At 37.8% G+C, this 17,489-nt stretch overlaps 1 non-coding gene across 1 annotated transcript; it reads right to left on the reverse strand.

The window, feature by feature from the left end:
* Positions 1–4,024: 4,024 nt before the first annotated feature.
* On the reverse strand, positions 4,025–4,131 carry LOC150011664 (U6 spliceosomal RNA). The gene has a single exon (XR_016510873.1). It is a non-coding gene; the product is annotated as a U6 spliceosomal RNA (small nuclear RNA).
* Positions 4,132–17,489: the final 13,358 nt, after the last annotated feature.

The raw sequence follows: 17,489 nt of genomic DNA on the forward strand, positions 1-17,489 counted from the left end.
CCCAAAGACAGGAATAGTGGAATGCCTCTATGTACTGGTCCTGAGAAAGAACTCCAAGGCACTATAAAAGGAAAATCGAAAGGGAGCTTTGGAAATAGAGTAAAAGAAAAATAAAAGAGTTCAGAGGAATATAATGTCAGCCTCATGAAATTTTTTGTACACTTAAACCTTGTCCTAGAGAAAGTAAGTCACCCGAGAAAAGAACAGTATTAATGTGCAGCAGGGGTAGGCTCACAACACGCGTCACCGGGATTAAACAAGGACTTCTTTCAGAAACTGCTCAGAGGCAGACATGCTCTCAATATTCAAACTCCACTCTTTTTCTTCTTCCCTTTAACTTTCCCCAAGGCTCGAGGAAATTTATGAATTGCTGTTTTATGTTTTTAAGTTAGCTTTTCAACAATGTTTTATTATTTTTGGCCCTACAGCCCACTCTCTAAATAATTATGAAAGATTTTGAGACTTCATAGAGAAAGATTGTCCGAGGAATTTTGAAAAAAACACAAAAACTAGTAAAAATGCAAAGAACAATGTTAATAGTATTTGAATTACATATTCATGATACTATTTTTCCAAGAATGTAGGCAGTTATAGCTACATTTCCTAGCAAACCAAGACTGCAATAGACAAAGTTTAGCAGGAGAGATTTTAAGATTGTTCAATGGAGGAAAATTAACAGAGGTAATGCCACTTGCCTGGTACCAGTGGGTGGTCTCGACTGATTGGGAGAAACCTACTACCAAGGAAATGATTGGAATCTCTGAATCAATTTCAGGGGCTTGAGAAGCAAGCTATGGTTGAGCTCAGTATTTTGTGCTCGAGTCGGGTGCTGTATCTAGTAGGAGTGTGTCTCCCCCTGGAGGGGAAACAGAGCATTGGTTCCTTCAGGCTGCTTTCTCAGAGTTCAATAGTAGTAATTAGTTCTTCATCCATTCCTCCATCCAACAGATACTTATCAACTTATTACAGTGATGTTCCTTATAATAGATGCTGAATATGAGCTGAAAATAAGATCAACATGGTCCTTGCCTCCAGGAAAATTGTAGTTTAGTGTAAGAAATAAACTTAAGATAAAGAACCTTGAATGCATAAAAATATCACAAGAATGATAAGAAAAAGTTTGGAAGGCAATATGGCCATTCAACAGAGTACCTCAACCATACTAGGAGGTCAATAAAAACTTGCCTAAGCACAGACCTGGAAGATGAATAAATAAAACCAGATCAAAAGTGTGGAGGAGGCGCAGGGAGTGTGCTTTCCAGCAAATGAAAGAGTGTTCAAAGACTCCAAGGGGAAAAGGGCTCAGGAAGTTTGAGGAAGAGAAAGAGGCCATAATAAGGTGGGGATACAAGCTGAAGCTGAAAAGGTAGAAATGCTCCAGATCAGACAGCGTCTTGGGGGATATGTTAAGGATTCTAAACTTTATCAAAAAAGAATAGGAAGCTATCGATAGGTTTTATAATCACATCTGCATTTTTTTCTTTCTTCTTCTTCTTTTTTTTTTTTGGTACGTGTTCTTATGCTCCATCTTTACATTTCTGTTTTTACTCACTTTTAAGAATATTCTCTTGTTTCCTTTCAATCTTTTTAAAATTGTTTTTCTATTACAGTTGTCCCACTTTTTCCCCCATTGCTCCCCCCTCACCCAGCCCACCCCTTTTCTCACAGTCAATCCCAACCCCACTGTTCCTGTCTATGGGTTATTTATAGTAGTTCTTTGATCAGACCCTTCCCTTACTTCCTCCCCTTCTCTCTTTCCCCCACCACCCTGGTAACTGTCAGTCTGCTCCTTGTTTACATGCCTCTGGTTCAATTTTCCTCTTTTGTGTGTATTGTTCATTAGTTTCCTATATTAGGTGATATCATGTGGTATTTGTTTTTCATTTCCTGGCTTATTTTGCTAAGCATAATTCTCTCTAGTTCAATCCATGTTGTCTCAAATGTTAGGAGTTCCTTCTTTCTTTCTGCTGCATAGTATTCCATTGTGTAAATGTACCACAGTTTTTTAAATCCACTCATTTACAGATGGGCACTTAGGCTGTTTCCCAGTATTTGACTATTGCGAATAGTGCTGCTATGAACATAGGGGTGCATAGGTTTTTCTGAATTGGTGTTTCAAGATTCTTTGGGTATAATCCTAGCAGTGGAATTGCTGGTCAAAAGGCAGTTCCATTTTTAATTTTTTGAGGAAATTCCACACTCTTTTCCATAGTGGCTGCACCAGTCTGCATTCCTGCCAACAGTGCGGGAATGCACTCCACATCCTCACCAGCACATGTTGTTTGTTGATTTGTTGATGATGGCCAATCTGACAGGTGTGAGGTGGTATCTCATTGTGGCTTTTATTTGCATCTCTCTGATGGCTAGTGATGTTGAGCATTCTTTCATATGCCTATGGACCTTCTGTATGTCCTCTTTGGAGAAGTGTTTTTCAGGTCCTTTGCCCATTTTTTAATTGGGTTTTCTGTCTTCTTGGTGTTGTCATATAAGTTCTTTATATATTTTGGAGATCAGTCCCTCTTCTGAGGTATCATTGGCAAATATGTTTTCCCATATGATTGGTTCCCTTTTCATCTTGCTGATGTTTTCTTTTGCTGAGCAGAAACTTTAGTTTGATGTAGTATCATTTGTTTATTCTTTCTTTTATTTCCCTTGTCTTAGGAGATATATTGGCAAAAATTTTGCTCTGTGGGCTTTCTGAAATTTTCCTGCCTATGTTTTCCTCTAGGACTTTTATGGTATTATGGCTTACATTTAAGTCTTTGATCCATCTTGAGTTTATTCTGGTGTAGGATGTAAGTCGGTGGTCTAGTTTCATTTTTTGCACCTCCATGACCAGTTCTCCCAGCACGTTTTGTTGAAGAGGCACTTTTCATTCCATTTGATGTTCCTTCCTCCTTTGTCAAATATTAGTTGACCATATAGACCTGTGTTTATTTCTGGGTTCTCTATTCTATTCCATTGATCTATATTTCTGTTCTTATGCCAGTACTAGACTGTTTTGATTACCGTGGCCTTGTAGTATAGTTTGACATCAAGTATTGTGATTCCTCCTGCTGTGTTCTTCCTCAAGATTGCTGTGGCTATACAGAGTCTTTTTTGGTTCCATATAAATTTTTGAAGTATTTGTTCTAGGTCTGTGAAATATGTCGTTGGTATTTTCATAGGGATTGTGTTGAATCTATAAAGTGCTTTGGGTAATATGGACATTTTAATGATGTTGATTTTTCCCATCCGTGAACATGGTATATACTTCCATTTATTTGTATCTTCCTTAATTTCTTTCTTCAGTGTTATATAGTTTTCTGAGTACAGGTCTGTTACCTCCTTGGTAAAGTTTATTCCTACATACTTTATTTTTCTTGTTGCTATAGTAAATGGGATTTTTTTTTCTAGTTTCTATCTCTGATATTTTATTGTTGGTGTACAGAAGTACCTTCAATTTCTGGATATTGACTTTGTACCCTGCTATTTTGCCAAATTCACTTATTTGGTCAAGTTGTTTTTTCATGGAATCTATAGGGTTTTCTATGTACACTATCATGTCACCTGCAAATAATGATAGTTTTACTTCCTCTTTTCCAATTTGGATGCCTTTTACTTATTTTTCTTGTCTGATTACTGTGTCTAGAACTTCCAAGACTATGTTGAATAGGAGTGAAGAGACCAGTGGACATCCTTGTCTTGTTCCTGATCTCAGGGGGAATGCTTTCAGTTTTTACCCATTGAGTATGATGTTGCCTTCAGGTTTCTCGTATATGGCCTTGGTTATGTTGAGTTATGCTCCCTCTATTCCCATTTTGCTGAGTGTTTCATTACAAATGGGTGTTGTACTTTATCAAATGCTTTTTCAGCATTTATTGGTATGATCATGTGATTTTTGTCTTTCGTTTTGTTTATGTGGTGTATTACTTTTATTGATTTGCAAATACTAAACCATTCTTGCATCCCTGGGATGAATCCCACTTGATCATGGTGTATGATCTTTTTAGTGTGTTGCTGGATCTGGATTACCAATATTTTGAAAAATATGGAACACTTTATGAATTTGCATGTCATCCTTGCTCAAGGGCCATGCTAATCTTCTCTGTACCATTCCAATTTGAGTATATGTGCTGCCAAAGCAAGCACACATCTGCATTTTCAGGGATCACTTTGATTTTCTGATAAAGAATAGATAATAGATGAGGAAGAGCAGGATTAAACAGGAAAAACAGAAGTTAGGTGATCTAGGTGAGAAATAATGGGGACTTGGACTAGGGCAGTGGCCATAAAAAGGGAGAAAAGTGGGTGAATTTGAAGTATTTTATGGTAATAATTGATAAAACTTGGTAATTTATTACAAACTGAAGATGAAGGGGTACAGATTGCCAGGAATGATTCCTAGATTTTTTTTCTATGAGCTCTTGGATGAACTGAGGAACCATTTACAAAGATAGGAACTGGAGAAGAAATGTGGGGGATGGGGTGGGGTGGAGGGATCTGATTAAATATCAGTTCATCAAATATTTATTGAGGCTTCTACTACATGGCAGGCACTGTATTTGGCCCTAGCCACTGAGAGCTAAAAAGTGAAGGTAATACAGGACCCTTGCCTGAAAAAAACTTTTGGCTAACAGAGTTATCCTTTAATAACTCTTGATACCATTAATGGATTACTTCATTATAATGTATCTATGCAAGAATGAACAATATCCAGAAAGGAGACCAGAAAAGAGGCACCTGGGGGTTCAGAGAAGAACTTTTAGAGGAAATGATAACTGAATAAAGTCTAAGGGTTAGAGGGAGTAAATATGGTAACAGAAGTTGGGAAAAAGAAGGAATAGTTTATTTAAACCAGCCATTCTATTGAAAACAATTAAAATACTGGCTAGAATTTTTTTAAATCTCCTTAAAAGTATACAAAATAGTTTCAAATAGGATTCTTTAAATATCTATAATCCCAATTCTATTCCAAAGCACAGAAAAATGACAACTTCAAAAATTCTCTATAAAATAAATATAACATTGAAACTAAAATTTGAAAAAAGATTGTACAAAAGAGAAAACTACATGCCATCTTCATTCATTAATATCAATGCAAAAATCCTAAATAAAATATTAGCAAATGGAATCAAACAGCATGATGTGCCATGACCAAGTGGAAATTGTTTCTGAAATGCAAAAATGGCTTAATGTTAGGAAATACATTAACATATTTAATCATAGTTATATATATTTTAAAAGCTCTTGTTGTTATTTCTGTAGTGCTGGGAAAACATTTGAAAAGGCTTAAGGTGTATTCCTAATAAAATAATTTTCAAAAGAGGACAAAAAGAATTTTTTCTCAACATTGTAAAGCATCTTGCTTACTAGCATCTTAACATTTTAATGGGAAAACACTGGGGGCATTCCTGCTAATGTCAAAAACAAAACAAAAATGTCCACTATTACTATAACATCTAACATGGTGTTGGACGTTATTTGCCACAGTATTGCTAGAGAAAACAAATAAATGTATGAAAATTGTAAATAATATAATGGTGTGTATAGAAAAATGAAAGCAAGTCAATGCAAACAAAAAGATGATTTAGAGCCCTGGAGGGATAGCTCAGTTAGTTAGAGCATTGTCCCCCTACGCCAAAGTTGTGGGTTCTATTCCTGGTCAGGGCACATACAGGAGTCAACCAGTGAATGCATCAATGGGTGGGACAACAAGTCTCTCCCTCTCTCCCTCTCTCTCTCTCTCCCTCTGTCTCTTCTCTGCCTCTGCCTCTCTCTCTCCCCATCTCTCTCAAATCAACAAATTTTAAAACAAGATTCAATAAAGTAGCAGGACATAAAAGCGATTTACAGAAGGCTTCATAGACACAAGGAAGAACCAGTTAGAAGATAACATAGAAAACAACATTAACATCTTATTTGTAATAGCAACCATAATCATAAAACTCCTAGGAATAAAATTATTAAGAAATATGTAAAAACCTGAGAAAAACTTTACTTATAATACTTCCCAAAGACACAAAAGTGGAATCAAGCAAATGAAAGGATACCTTAAGTGAATTTGTAAATTTAATATAATTTCAATAAAAATTCCAACTAGCTTTTTGTTTGTTTTAATTAGACAAATTGATTTTTTACTTTAATTATGGATTCAAAGAAGTTATAAAATAATATATGGGAAGCTCTCATATATCCTTTGCCCAGTTTCCTCCAGTGGTGACATCTTGTATAACTATGTACAATATCAATATCAGGAAATTGTCATTGGTACAATTCATAAGGCTTATTCAGATTTCATCAGTTATACATGCAGTCATTTGTGTGTCTATATAGTTACATACAATTCTGTCATATGTGTTGATTTGTGTAAGTAGCCACAACCACCATAATTAAATCAAGGTATAGAATTTTTCAGTCATCATAATGCTTCTTTGCATTATCCCTATGTAGACAAATTTATTTTTAAGTTCATATGAAAAAAATAAACAAGAACTTCCAAGAAAACACTAAAAAGAAGAAAAGCAATAAGGAGAGACTGGTCTTACCAGATGTCTAAGATAATTAAGACAGTGTAGAATTGGTACATGAATAGACAGACATACTAATGGACATAACAATCCAATATATAAATAAATTTAATATATGATAAAGATGTTGCAAAACAATGAAAAGTGGACTTTTAAATAAATGTTGTTGAAACAACTGGGTATCATTTGGAAAAAGGAAAATTGGATCCAAGATTAACTCCACATGGATCAGTTAACTAAACATAACAAAAAGGGAAACCCTACAAACTATAGATGAAAACACTGGCAGATTTCTGTGTAATAGATCCATGGGGGTAGTAGAAAAGCATTTCTATGATTCAAAATCTAGACTCAATAAAAGACAGAAAAATTCTATTTTTTTTAATTGCATGGCCCCAATACCATAAGTAAAACCAAAGAGAAATGATTCACTGAACAAATATTTGCAACTATATCACAAGAAAGAGTTAATCTCCTTAATGTATAAAGAGCTTCTAGAAACAAAGACATAAACCCAGTAGAAAAGTGAACGTAAGATACGAACAGATAGTTTTTAAAAGTTCAAGTGGCCCTTAAAACAGTAAAACAGACTCAACTCACTCAAAAAAGAAAACAAATTACATTACATTAAGATAGCATTTCTTACTATGCTGTCAAAAATCCAAAAGTTTAAGAGCACAGTTTGTTGCCAAAACTCTGGGGAAAGACTCAGTGATATGCTGCTGGTGGGAGTATAGAATGATACAGCCAGCTCTTAACAAGGGGGGTTTGGTTCTATCTAGCAACTTTACAAATAGATGCATTCTTCCTTTACCCCAGTAATCGCATTTTCTAGGAATCTGTACTAAAAGTACATTTGCACAAACCTGAAATAACACATGCACAAGGTTATTTACTGGGGCATTATTTTAATGGCAAAAGACTAGAAATACCATCAATAGTGAGGAGATGAATAGTTAAATAAACTACTTCTATGTGCTCCTGTAGAATAATTGTCACAGTATATTATGTGAGGTGAGGTGCAGAACAGTGTGTATGGTAACTACTTTTGTATAAAATAAAACATTGAAGGATAATTCAGAAATGTATAAAAATGGCTATTGTTGGAGGTGGGGAGGGGGAACTGGAATCAGGGGATAGGAATGGAAAGGAGACTCTGAGTACACCTTTTTATGTAGTTTTGACTTTAGAATCATGTGACTATTTTGCATATTCAAAAAGTTGTTTAATCTAAAAAGAGTAAAAAGAGCAATCCCTAAAATTGAAAACAAATGAAATAAACCTAAGTGTATATGAAACTGGTAATATAACCAAAGAAAGAATTATTTCAGATTACTTTTGAACACAGGATTTTATCCTTTTTTAGTGGGATATATTCTAAGAACAAAACAAACTGCAAAGAACTAACTTCATTGTGTAGCTTTATTGTTAGTACTAATACTGGTGTTGTGAAAGTGTTTTATGTATGTTATAAGATAAAGCAAATAAGTTTAGTGTAAGAAGTAATAAAGTGTAAAATCAAATAATTTTTAAAATTAGTGTTTTAATTAAATTTAAACTAAATCTGTAAGCTACAGGTATTCTGAAGAAGGCAATAATCTCACTGAAGAATATGAACAAGTGAAATAACTTGGAGCTATGGATGAATCTCTGAGTGAAGAAGATTGTTCTTCAGTGAGCCAAGTGTGATGATTCCTCAGAAAACTTCTGTGATGCTGCTGACATCTAGAACCCTGATACTGAATATGTAGATCGTTCTTAATTCTAAGCATTATACATTTATAAGAGACCAGATGCTTGGAAGATAGCGAATATAATTCTCTATGAAGAAAACTGTTTCAAGTCATAATGAAAAGACTTTAAGAATTTTGGCTTTTGATCAAAGAAAAGGTGAAGAGAACATTTTTCACTGATGACCACAAAACTCCTGTGTGAAAACAAAAAGGGCATTCTACAGACTTATAGCTGAACTACGTGCAAGCATTAATGTGCATTAGAGGGCAAGATAGCCTTTACAAGATACCTGTTTGGAAAAGAAATGGAAACACATATTACAGAATTTCACCAGTGGATTTGATGGAATTTTGACTGAAGGGAGAAATCGAAGAGAACTTGTGCTTTCTCTACTTAAAAGAATTAAGACCTTTATATAAAGTATTAAAAAAAATTTCAAATCACCAGGAAAATATGACAATTTAAAAATGCAAATTACACTTACAATATAGCCCCAGAATACATACAGCAAAAATTATCAGAATTAGAAGGACAGATTCACAAACATAGTGAAAGATTACAATAACCCTTTCTTAGTAATGTGTAGTATAAGTAGATAAAATATCTTAATATATAGAACATGTATAAAGTTTATAATGTACTAATGAAAATATATAAACCTTGCACTTAATAAATGCAAAACACATTCTCTCATGATGCATATACATAACAATTATCAGCAAAAACGTCTATTGGATAAGCTTTAACAAACTTATAAAGGTTGATATTGAACAGAAGTGTTCTTCAACTACTGGATTTAAGCTATTGATCAAAAACAAAAAAACAATTAGAAAATTTCCATGCTTGGAAATTAATAAATATTCACTTATTCAACAAATATTTAATGCATGCTTACTGTGAGGTAGGCTATATTCAAGGTATTCGGCATTATATCAGAGAGAAATCAATAATTAAAACTGACAATACCAAGTGTTTGGAGAGAATGTGAAGTAATAAGAATAATTACCCTGGTGAAGTGTAAATTATTGCAAACATTTTTGAAAACAATTTTATATTCTCTAGTAGAGCTGAAGGTGAGCATATCCTATGATTCAGCAGGTCCATCCATATGTGTAAACTTTGGAAAAACTTTTGCACCATGAGACATCTATAAGGATATTCATAGCAGCATTGCCAGTAGTAGCTTAAATTTGGAAACAACTGAAATGTCAGTCAACAGTAGAATGCAGATAAATATGTGGCAGTATATTCATACAATGAAATGCTGTAGAATAATGAAAATAAACAAGCACAGGCACCCCAACAACATTGATGACTTTTATGTATATAATGTAAAAAAGAAACAAAACACAAAACAATAAATTCTGTGATTCCATTGATATAAGGTTCAAAAGAATAAATTCATTGTGACGCCATCTATAAAATGTTCAAAAGCAGGCAAAAATTACACTATCTTATTCAGGGATGTATAAACATGTGATTGATAAACTATTTAAAAAGGAAGTTATTATCAACACAATAATCAAGGTCGTGTTTACCCATAGGAGGGAGAAGATTTTGACTTGACCCCAGCATAGGAATGGGGGGAATTTGGGTAGTGGAGAGGGGGAAATGCTTGCAATACTCTGTTACTTGACTTGGGTAGTGATTATACAGGTATTGTCTTTATTCACTGAATTGTAGTGTATGTTTATTTAATTTTATATATTTGTGTTATATTTCACAATTAATAAAGATTTAGCCCTGGCTGGTGTGGCTCAGTGGATTGAGTGCCAGACTGTGAACAAAAAGGTCACTGGTTCAATTCCCAGTCAGGGCACATGCCTGGATTGCAAGCCAGGTCCCCAGTTAGGGGCACGCAAGAGGCAACCAATCTATGTATCTCTCCCTCTTTTTCTCCCTCCCTTTCCCTCTCTCTAAAAATAAATGAAGAAAATTAAAAAAAAAAAATCCAAAAGAAAAGGAAAGAAAGGTAAGAAAGGCATTTTAAACATAAACAAGAGCATGAATAAAGATACGGAGGCATGAAAGTAGCTAGGGGTATGGGAATTACAAGTAGATTTGTGTATCTCGATGGTAAACAGTAAGGCAGAAAGGTGAAAAGAATGAGGCTGGAGGCTATAGAAAGCCTTTGGGACATTTTAAGATAGATTGTAAAAAGACTCAAATCTGAACTGTTGTAAGGAGATGGATGCAGAGGGAGGAGAGAGAAGGGAGGGGCCAGAGGAGAGGCTGAAAAGGAAACTATTTTACAATCCTCCCTGCAGGAGATAACAAGGACCTGAAGTTCACTAGTAGAAATGGGGAAGAGGAAATAGATTAGAGAATTAACTGTAGGGATGAGAGATTATAATAATCTTCCTATTTTGAAAACACACAATCACTTCAGGACTCTTTCAATTTTTGGTTTGTGGTTAAAATGTGGGCAGTAGGGTGCAGTATAAATAAATCTATTTCCTCTCAAGACGAACTCAGAAAAGTAAGTCTCTCTCCTAGTTTTCAAGACCGCCTACAAAGGAGATTCAGGCTACTTCTCACATTTCACCCTCAAGAAGTCCTTTAAGAAGTCTTATTTAAATGCCTCATCCTGTCTCTTGCCCTCATAGTGGAATCAGGGAAAGATACTGCTATCTTCTGTGCTCATTTGCCTCAGAGCTAAAAAATTTACTAAGAAAATTCTTTATAACTTTCCTTCTCTCACAAACCTCTATTGATTATTTTCTTTCTCCCTTAGACACAAAGTCCAACCCTGGCATCATCTCCATGCTCCATGTCCATTTTCTTAGAACCTTTCTCCATAATCACTATTGTCTTTGAAATTACTGTCCCCTGAAACACTAATAAAAGTCCACAAGTATGAAGCTGAGAGGCCTATGTCCCACGGACCTCATTACAATTTAAACACTAGAGATTTCAACGTTCTCATAATGTGAAGTTGTGGGCAGTTTATTATCTGTCACACCTGGTGATGTCTTGGATGGTACTCACTGCTCTGTTGAGCTACAAAAGCCACTCATGCAAATAAGAGGGAATTGATTTTAATAACATAAGCAACTAGAAGTGTGATATGGTACTGGACAAACTGGGATGAAGAGGAGACTGGATATGAGGTTCAGGATTGCCCTCTAAGGGACATCGAATCCCAGTTTAATGCACTCAATCTGGGCAATCACCAGTGAACTTCACAGTTACCCTCTGCTTCTTAGAGACCCAGACGACACTGTGGAGAATAGCAAGGTCTTGAAGTTGTACTGCTAAGGTTGTTTAAAGATGAACCTTTATTCCTGGAATATTGTCTTTCTGATCTATGTTTGATGTTTTGTTTTGATTTTACTACCCCTGGAGGTTTATTTCTCCTTTGTTATATATTTGATCAACGTGGAGAATTCTGTTTTTGTTTGGTTTGGTTTTAGAACAGAAGTAGGGAAGGCACATGCAAGAGACAAAAAGTCCTCAATTTTATTACAGTAAAAGGTATCCTGGACTAACATTACCCTAAATTACTAGTCTACCAGTTCTATTTATTATATCCCTCCTCAGTTAGCCACCAATCTTATTACCAGTAGTAGGGTATATATTTTTTGAGCCTGTCTCTAGTAGAATAAGAGTATAGGTCAGGAGTTCTTCTTGGCATACAGGATAGGGATACAGGCTTGGCATCATCCTATTCTCAGACATCTTTGAGGGTAGGGGAGAGCGTGCCGCTGTCTGGCCCTGAGTTTTGACTTTCTGTTTTGCAAGAGGTGGAGACTTTCATGTGTCTTATAGTATTTCTTTGTTGAAAATATACCCACCAAATGGCCCATTTGATTGGATGGATGAACATAAGCCACAAATCACCAAAGTAGATGGTTGAAATTAAAGAAGCTAAATTGCTCTCTAAGACAAGGCAGAGTTGGAGCTCTGCAGACTACATGTCCTTATGGAATATGTTTCTTCTTCTAGATATGGACTCAGGCTTCAGCCATTCATCGATTCAACAAATATATATTGAGCCATTGTACCAGGCACTATTCTAGGTGCTGGAGATATGGCAGTGAACAAAACCAAACCCCTCCTCTAAAAGATCTTATACCTTAGTCTGAGGCAAACAAACAAACAAACAAAAAATTCACAATAAAAAAACAAGTAAAAATTAGTATAACAGATATTGATAACTGCTGTGGAGAAGAATAAAGCAAAGTAAAGCGGCTAGAGAGCTCTGGAGTGAAGTGGATCCTTGTGTCTTTAAGCAGGAAAATGAAAGACAATAAACAAACAAACCAAGCTGGCATTGTGCCTATAAACTGTGAACAGGTGGCTGACCACAGGAAAAGGAGCTATTTTCATGCAAGGCTTCTTAGAGCATGGGCTTCAGGGTCTGGGTGAAAAGTTGGGAAAAGGGCCCTTCTCCTCATTATGTTGCAGTACTTTGAAGATGTGGATTACATTTTGGGGACTCTGTCCATGATACCATCATGAATACTAGAGGAGTTCCCATTTGTGTGTGTGGAATAGAAAGACAAGGCAGCTGACAATGCCTTGCTGGCCTTGGGATAGCACCGAATTGCAAAAGGGAAGTGGTAGAAACTGCTCTTCCTGGTATTGTTAGGGTCTCTGAGAGGCATGGAGAGACCATAAATAGATGTATTAGTAAGAGTGAGATCTACAATTATTTGTAAGAATTTCTACATTAAAACACCACAGACTTACTCAAGATATGACAGCTGTGAAGTGGAAGCTAGCCTAAGTTAGTATTGAGGAACGCTAAATTTATTTAAAAATTTTTAAATGGAAGAGAAGTCTGTGCTAGACAGACCACAGTCCATATCTTTCCCAGATACTTGGATATGATTTTTTCTAAATTGAACTGATACAGTTCAATGCAGAAAGGGAAGACAGTGTGAACACCAGCAAAACAGGCTGTATTGGAATGAGAGGTTATTTTCAGTAGAAAATAACACTGCAGAAGAGGTTGGAAAGTTCCTGGAATTCTTGTTCTGAGTAAAGTTAAAATGGAAGAGAAATAAATGGGGGTGAAGAGCATCCTTTAGGACTCCTAAAAGTGGTTTGAGGTCACAGAGCAAGCAACTGGGAAACCAGTTCAGGCCTTGAGTGTGGGGTCTGTGTGTGGCTCAACTTCTGACTAAGTCAGTGAGACACTACAGTCTCTTGAGAGAGTGGACAGTTGGACACACCCCTCTCCAGTCAGAGGCTCATAAGGGTTCAGGGTCCTTGAAAATTACCACGCCCACCAGGAGATGAGCAGCGAAGGTTGGCACATCTCCATGAGAGGCAAACCACCCTCGCATACTGAGATAATTTAGTCTAATATGTGACAGATAAAACCCACAACAATATAAATGTTCTTAGCTTCTCAATCTTTCCCACCTTTTAGGAAGGGCCCCCTGTCATTGGCAGCTGGGGCTCCTGACACCTGTGCAGATTAGAGGAATTAGGGACAGAATCAAAGGAGCTGAAGCAAGGACCAGGAGTTTCTTCCTGCCGCAGAGAAAAAGAATACATCCAAAAATAAGTGAAAGGGCGGGGGGAGTGAAAAAGCAAGGACTGGGCTTGAAAGAAAGTTTGGACGTGTTTGGGAAGAAAGGAGAGAGATTGGCAGACTGCTGTGCCGTAATATGTGAGATGAATAGAGATGGAGAGAAGTTTAAGATGTTTTCCTTTATGCTAACAATTTTCCCAGAGACTATAATAAAAAACTAAATTGCTTTTAAATTCTTTTTGGCTAATGGTTGTGTTTCTCTTGCATGTGATATCATGCTGGGATGGGCCACAAGGCAACTCAGCTTTATAAAAGTTGAATTTGGGGGAGTATTGTCTGGAACTATAGACCTAAGATGCAGCATTCTAGATCTAAATGAGTCAAAGCCAACAATTCATTATGACTGTTTGATGATAGTGCAAAAAGTACACAAACTATATAAAATAGAGACTGGAGGCAAGCTAGATACCAGATAGAGGAAAATGGCAGAGACTACTAAGAATCATAATTTTAGTGACAATGTCGTGTTTGGAACTAAGTGTACCCGATGGAAAACCATGTCTATGCAGCATGGAGTCTTTTCCCTTCCTTGCCCTATGAGACTGGAATAAAGAAATAGCACAGCTAAGTGATTCCCAGAGGACAGAAAAAAAGGCAGGAAGCAGAAGAGGAATGTATAGGGGTTACTTTTTCTTGCTATATGGCATACTTCGTATGTGTGAATACTCTAGTAACATGGCCAGGGTTCTCATTGAGCCCCCTTTTGCTTGGGGATAGACTCACTCGACAAATCCTGGGGCATTGGCATCCAGAGGGCCCAGCCCTGTAACCCAGCAAGCTTACTGAGGCTCTCCTCCACTCGCTGCATCTGTCCCCCTTATTTTTCTGAGACTAGACCCTTCTATTCTAACCTTGTCTGGTTTTCAACCAGAATTCCTTACGAAATCTGGTTCTAAATCTGATGCACCAATTGTCTCCTTACATTTTCAAGTCCTGCTGCAAGTTCATTCCCCAGTTCCCACCTACCCTTGGTTCTCAAATGTCTGACCTGGAGCTTGACTGGATCAGCCACACCGCTTTACCTCTATACCTGTTTCCCATGTTCTTTTGTGCTTCTCCAATAATTTTCCTTCACTCTAGGCTCAGATCCCTTGAACTCTCAGTGGATTTCATGCTAGCACCTCTGGGAAGCATGATGTGATCTTATGCTGAAAGCCTTGACATACATGGTATCCTCAACAAGAGTGGCAAAGGGCCTGTATGATGGCATAATCCAGCTCCCACTGTGTGGGGGCTATGTTTAATGTAAGGTTAAGGCTAAGTTGAGAGGCCTTATAAGGAGAGACAGGGTCACTCTTATAGATAGAAGGCAGGAACTCACCTGAAGGGTGAGGGAGCTGACAAGATGAAATCACCCATGTCAAGTGCTGGTTAAGAGATATGAAGTAACAGACCTGGGCAAAAATGCTGTAAGTCATGTCAGTCTTTCCTGTTTATAGTAGAGCTCTTCAGGGAAGAATTGAACCTGTAAGCCCTGAGAATATGCTTGCTATGTATATGACCAGACACTTAAGCTGTGTAAGCTCAGCTGGTTGTGTGTGTGTGTGTGTGTGTGTGTGTACACATCTTGTCTCTGTTTCTAGTTTTTTGGTAAAGTCTTTTTAAGTACCAGGGCACACTGGCTTTCTTAGGGAAACCAAGAGAAAGCATGTTTGTGTTCTCCTGAACTTTAGGAATATCCTATGGGGCACATTGTGGAGGTAGGACTGATAACCAAGGTAAGAGTGCCACAAGTTTATAGAATGAAGTAAGGAAGGAATAAGCAAGCAAATAGGATCGGATCATTTGTTTTAAAAAATACAATACTGTAGGGGCTTTAATTTGTCATATATTTATTTAGGGAAATCAAAGTTCTAATAGCTGCATAATATTTTATTATATCAGCAATGCCTTAGATGAAACATTCTGCTATTTAGGATATTTCCCCACTTATTTCTATTCTAATAGCAGTCAGACAGGCATAGGCCAAATGACTCTTTAGTACTACAAAAGTTCCTCTGGGCCAGCCCACTTCACTAAAGTATGCCACCTGGGAAACCCAAGGTAACACATTTGAATCTCTAGTATACAGAACACTCACCCATACCAAGCTCTTCTGCATGTTGGAGTGACACAGTTTCTCTTCCCCAGATTTATTTCTTCTTGTGAATTTCATTTTTGGTTTCTGATCACTTGGCCTCTCCAATTTACTAAGGTCATTATTAGTTAGTCTGCTACTGCCCAGGTGCTATTAGCTTCTCAATCTAAAGCCATCTATAAATATGTTAAATTCAAATTTTCTTCCCCCTTCCACACTACCCCTCAAATAGGGAAATGAGTTGTCGCAAAGGTTGAGACACTCAGTGTATGTCTTTACCAGGGCACTGGGCCTGCCCAGGTGGAATTATCCTCACACACAACTCCCCACTCCCCAATACCAGCCCCTTCTGCACACTGTCAACAGTTCTCCCTTTCACCTGTTAACTGATGCAGAAAGTTATTCTAAGTTAGAAATAATATTATAGTCCGGTCAAGATGGCAGCATAGGTAAACACTGCTCACCTCCTCATAAAATCACATCAAATTTATAACTAAAACATAGAACAACCATCACTCAGAATAGTCAGAAATCGAGTTGAATGGAAGTCTGACAACTACAGAATTAAAAACAAACACCATATCCATTCAGACTGGTAGGAGGGGTGGAGACACAAAACAGGCTGGTCCCACCGCCACGTGTGATGGATAAAAATTTGGGAGGGATATCTTGGGAGTGAGGAGTCCCAGGCCCACATCAGCCCCCCTAGCCCAGGGTTCCAGTGCCAGGAAGATAAGTCCCCCTAACTTCTGGCTACAAAGACCAGTGGGGATTGAGCCAGTAGAAGGAACTTCTGGAGTCCCAAAGATTTCCTCTTAAAGAACCCACAAACAGACTTACTCAGACTCACTCCCTCTGAGCTCCAGTACTGGGGTAGCAGCTTGAAAGACACCAGCAGTACACAGGGAGGAACTGAAGTGTCTGGCATCAAGGCAAGAGCCTGAGGACAACTTTCTCCCAGAGAGGCAGGCAGTGGCCATTGTCCTTTTTCTGAGCCATCCTCCCACAGAGCCAGAGAGCTGGCAGGCAGGTGCCATATCTGAGACTCAATCAACCTGGCTAACACTACTTGCCCCACCCTGGAGATCCTCTGGGACTTTGTCCCACTAAATTTATGGGGCCACCCAAACTGTTAACCATGACTTTTCCATATGAATGGCTGGTCTTGGCTCATGCTTCACAACTTCCTAAATCCTCTCAAACAAGCCAGGGTCAGCCTCGGTGAGACCCCAGCCCCCCATATCTTGTGCTAAGTGGCCCCAGGCGAGGCACTAGCAGCAGCCAGCCTAGATTCACAGCTTGGCTTCACCTTAGAATCTCCAAGCCCAGCACAAGTAGCAGCTACCTCAGATTCCTCTATAGCTCAGGTAGGGTGGTCCTGGGAAGAACACAGGTCAGGGTTGACCTTGCCCTGCATGACCCAGAAAACCCCAGGGCTTATGCACCCAGTGGACAGCTACAGACCACATTGGAACACCACCACCCTGCGCAGGTGATCCTCCACAGAGGGTGGAGGTTGGTGGTCAGTGGTCACAGTCAGTCCTTGCAGCTGACTAGCCTGGGTAAATCCCACCCACTGACCCTGCAACAGCAATCAAAGCTCAACTACAATAGGGGGTTTTACTCA

The sequence above is a fragment of the Furipterus horrens genome, unplaced genomic scaffold, assembly GCF_987537825.1.
Source record: "Furipterus horrens unplaced genomic scaffold, mFurHor1.1.pri manual_scaffold_4, whole genome shotgun sequence".
NCBI classification, from domain to species: Eukaryota; Metazoa; Chordata; class Mammalia; order Chiroptera; family Furipteridae; genus Furipterus; species Furipterus horrens.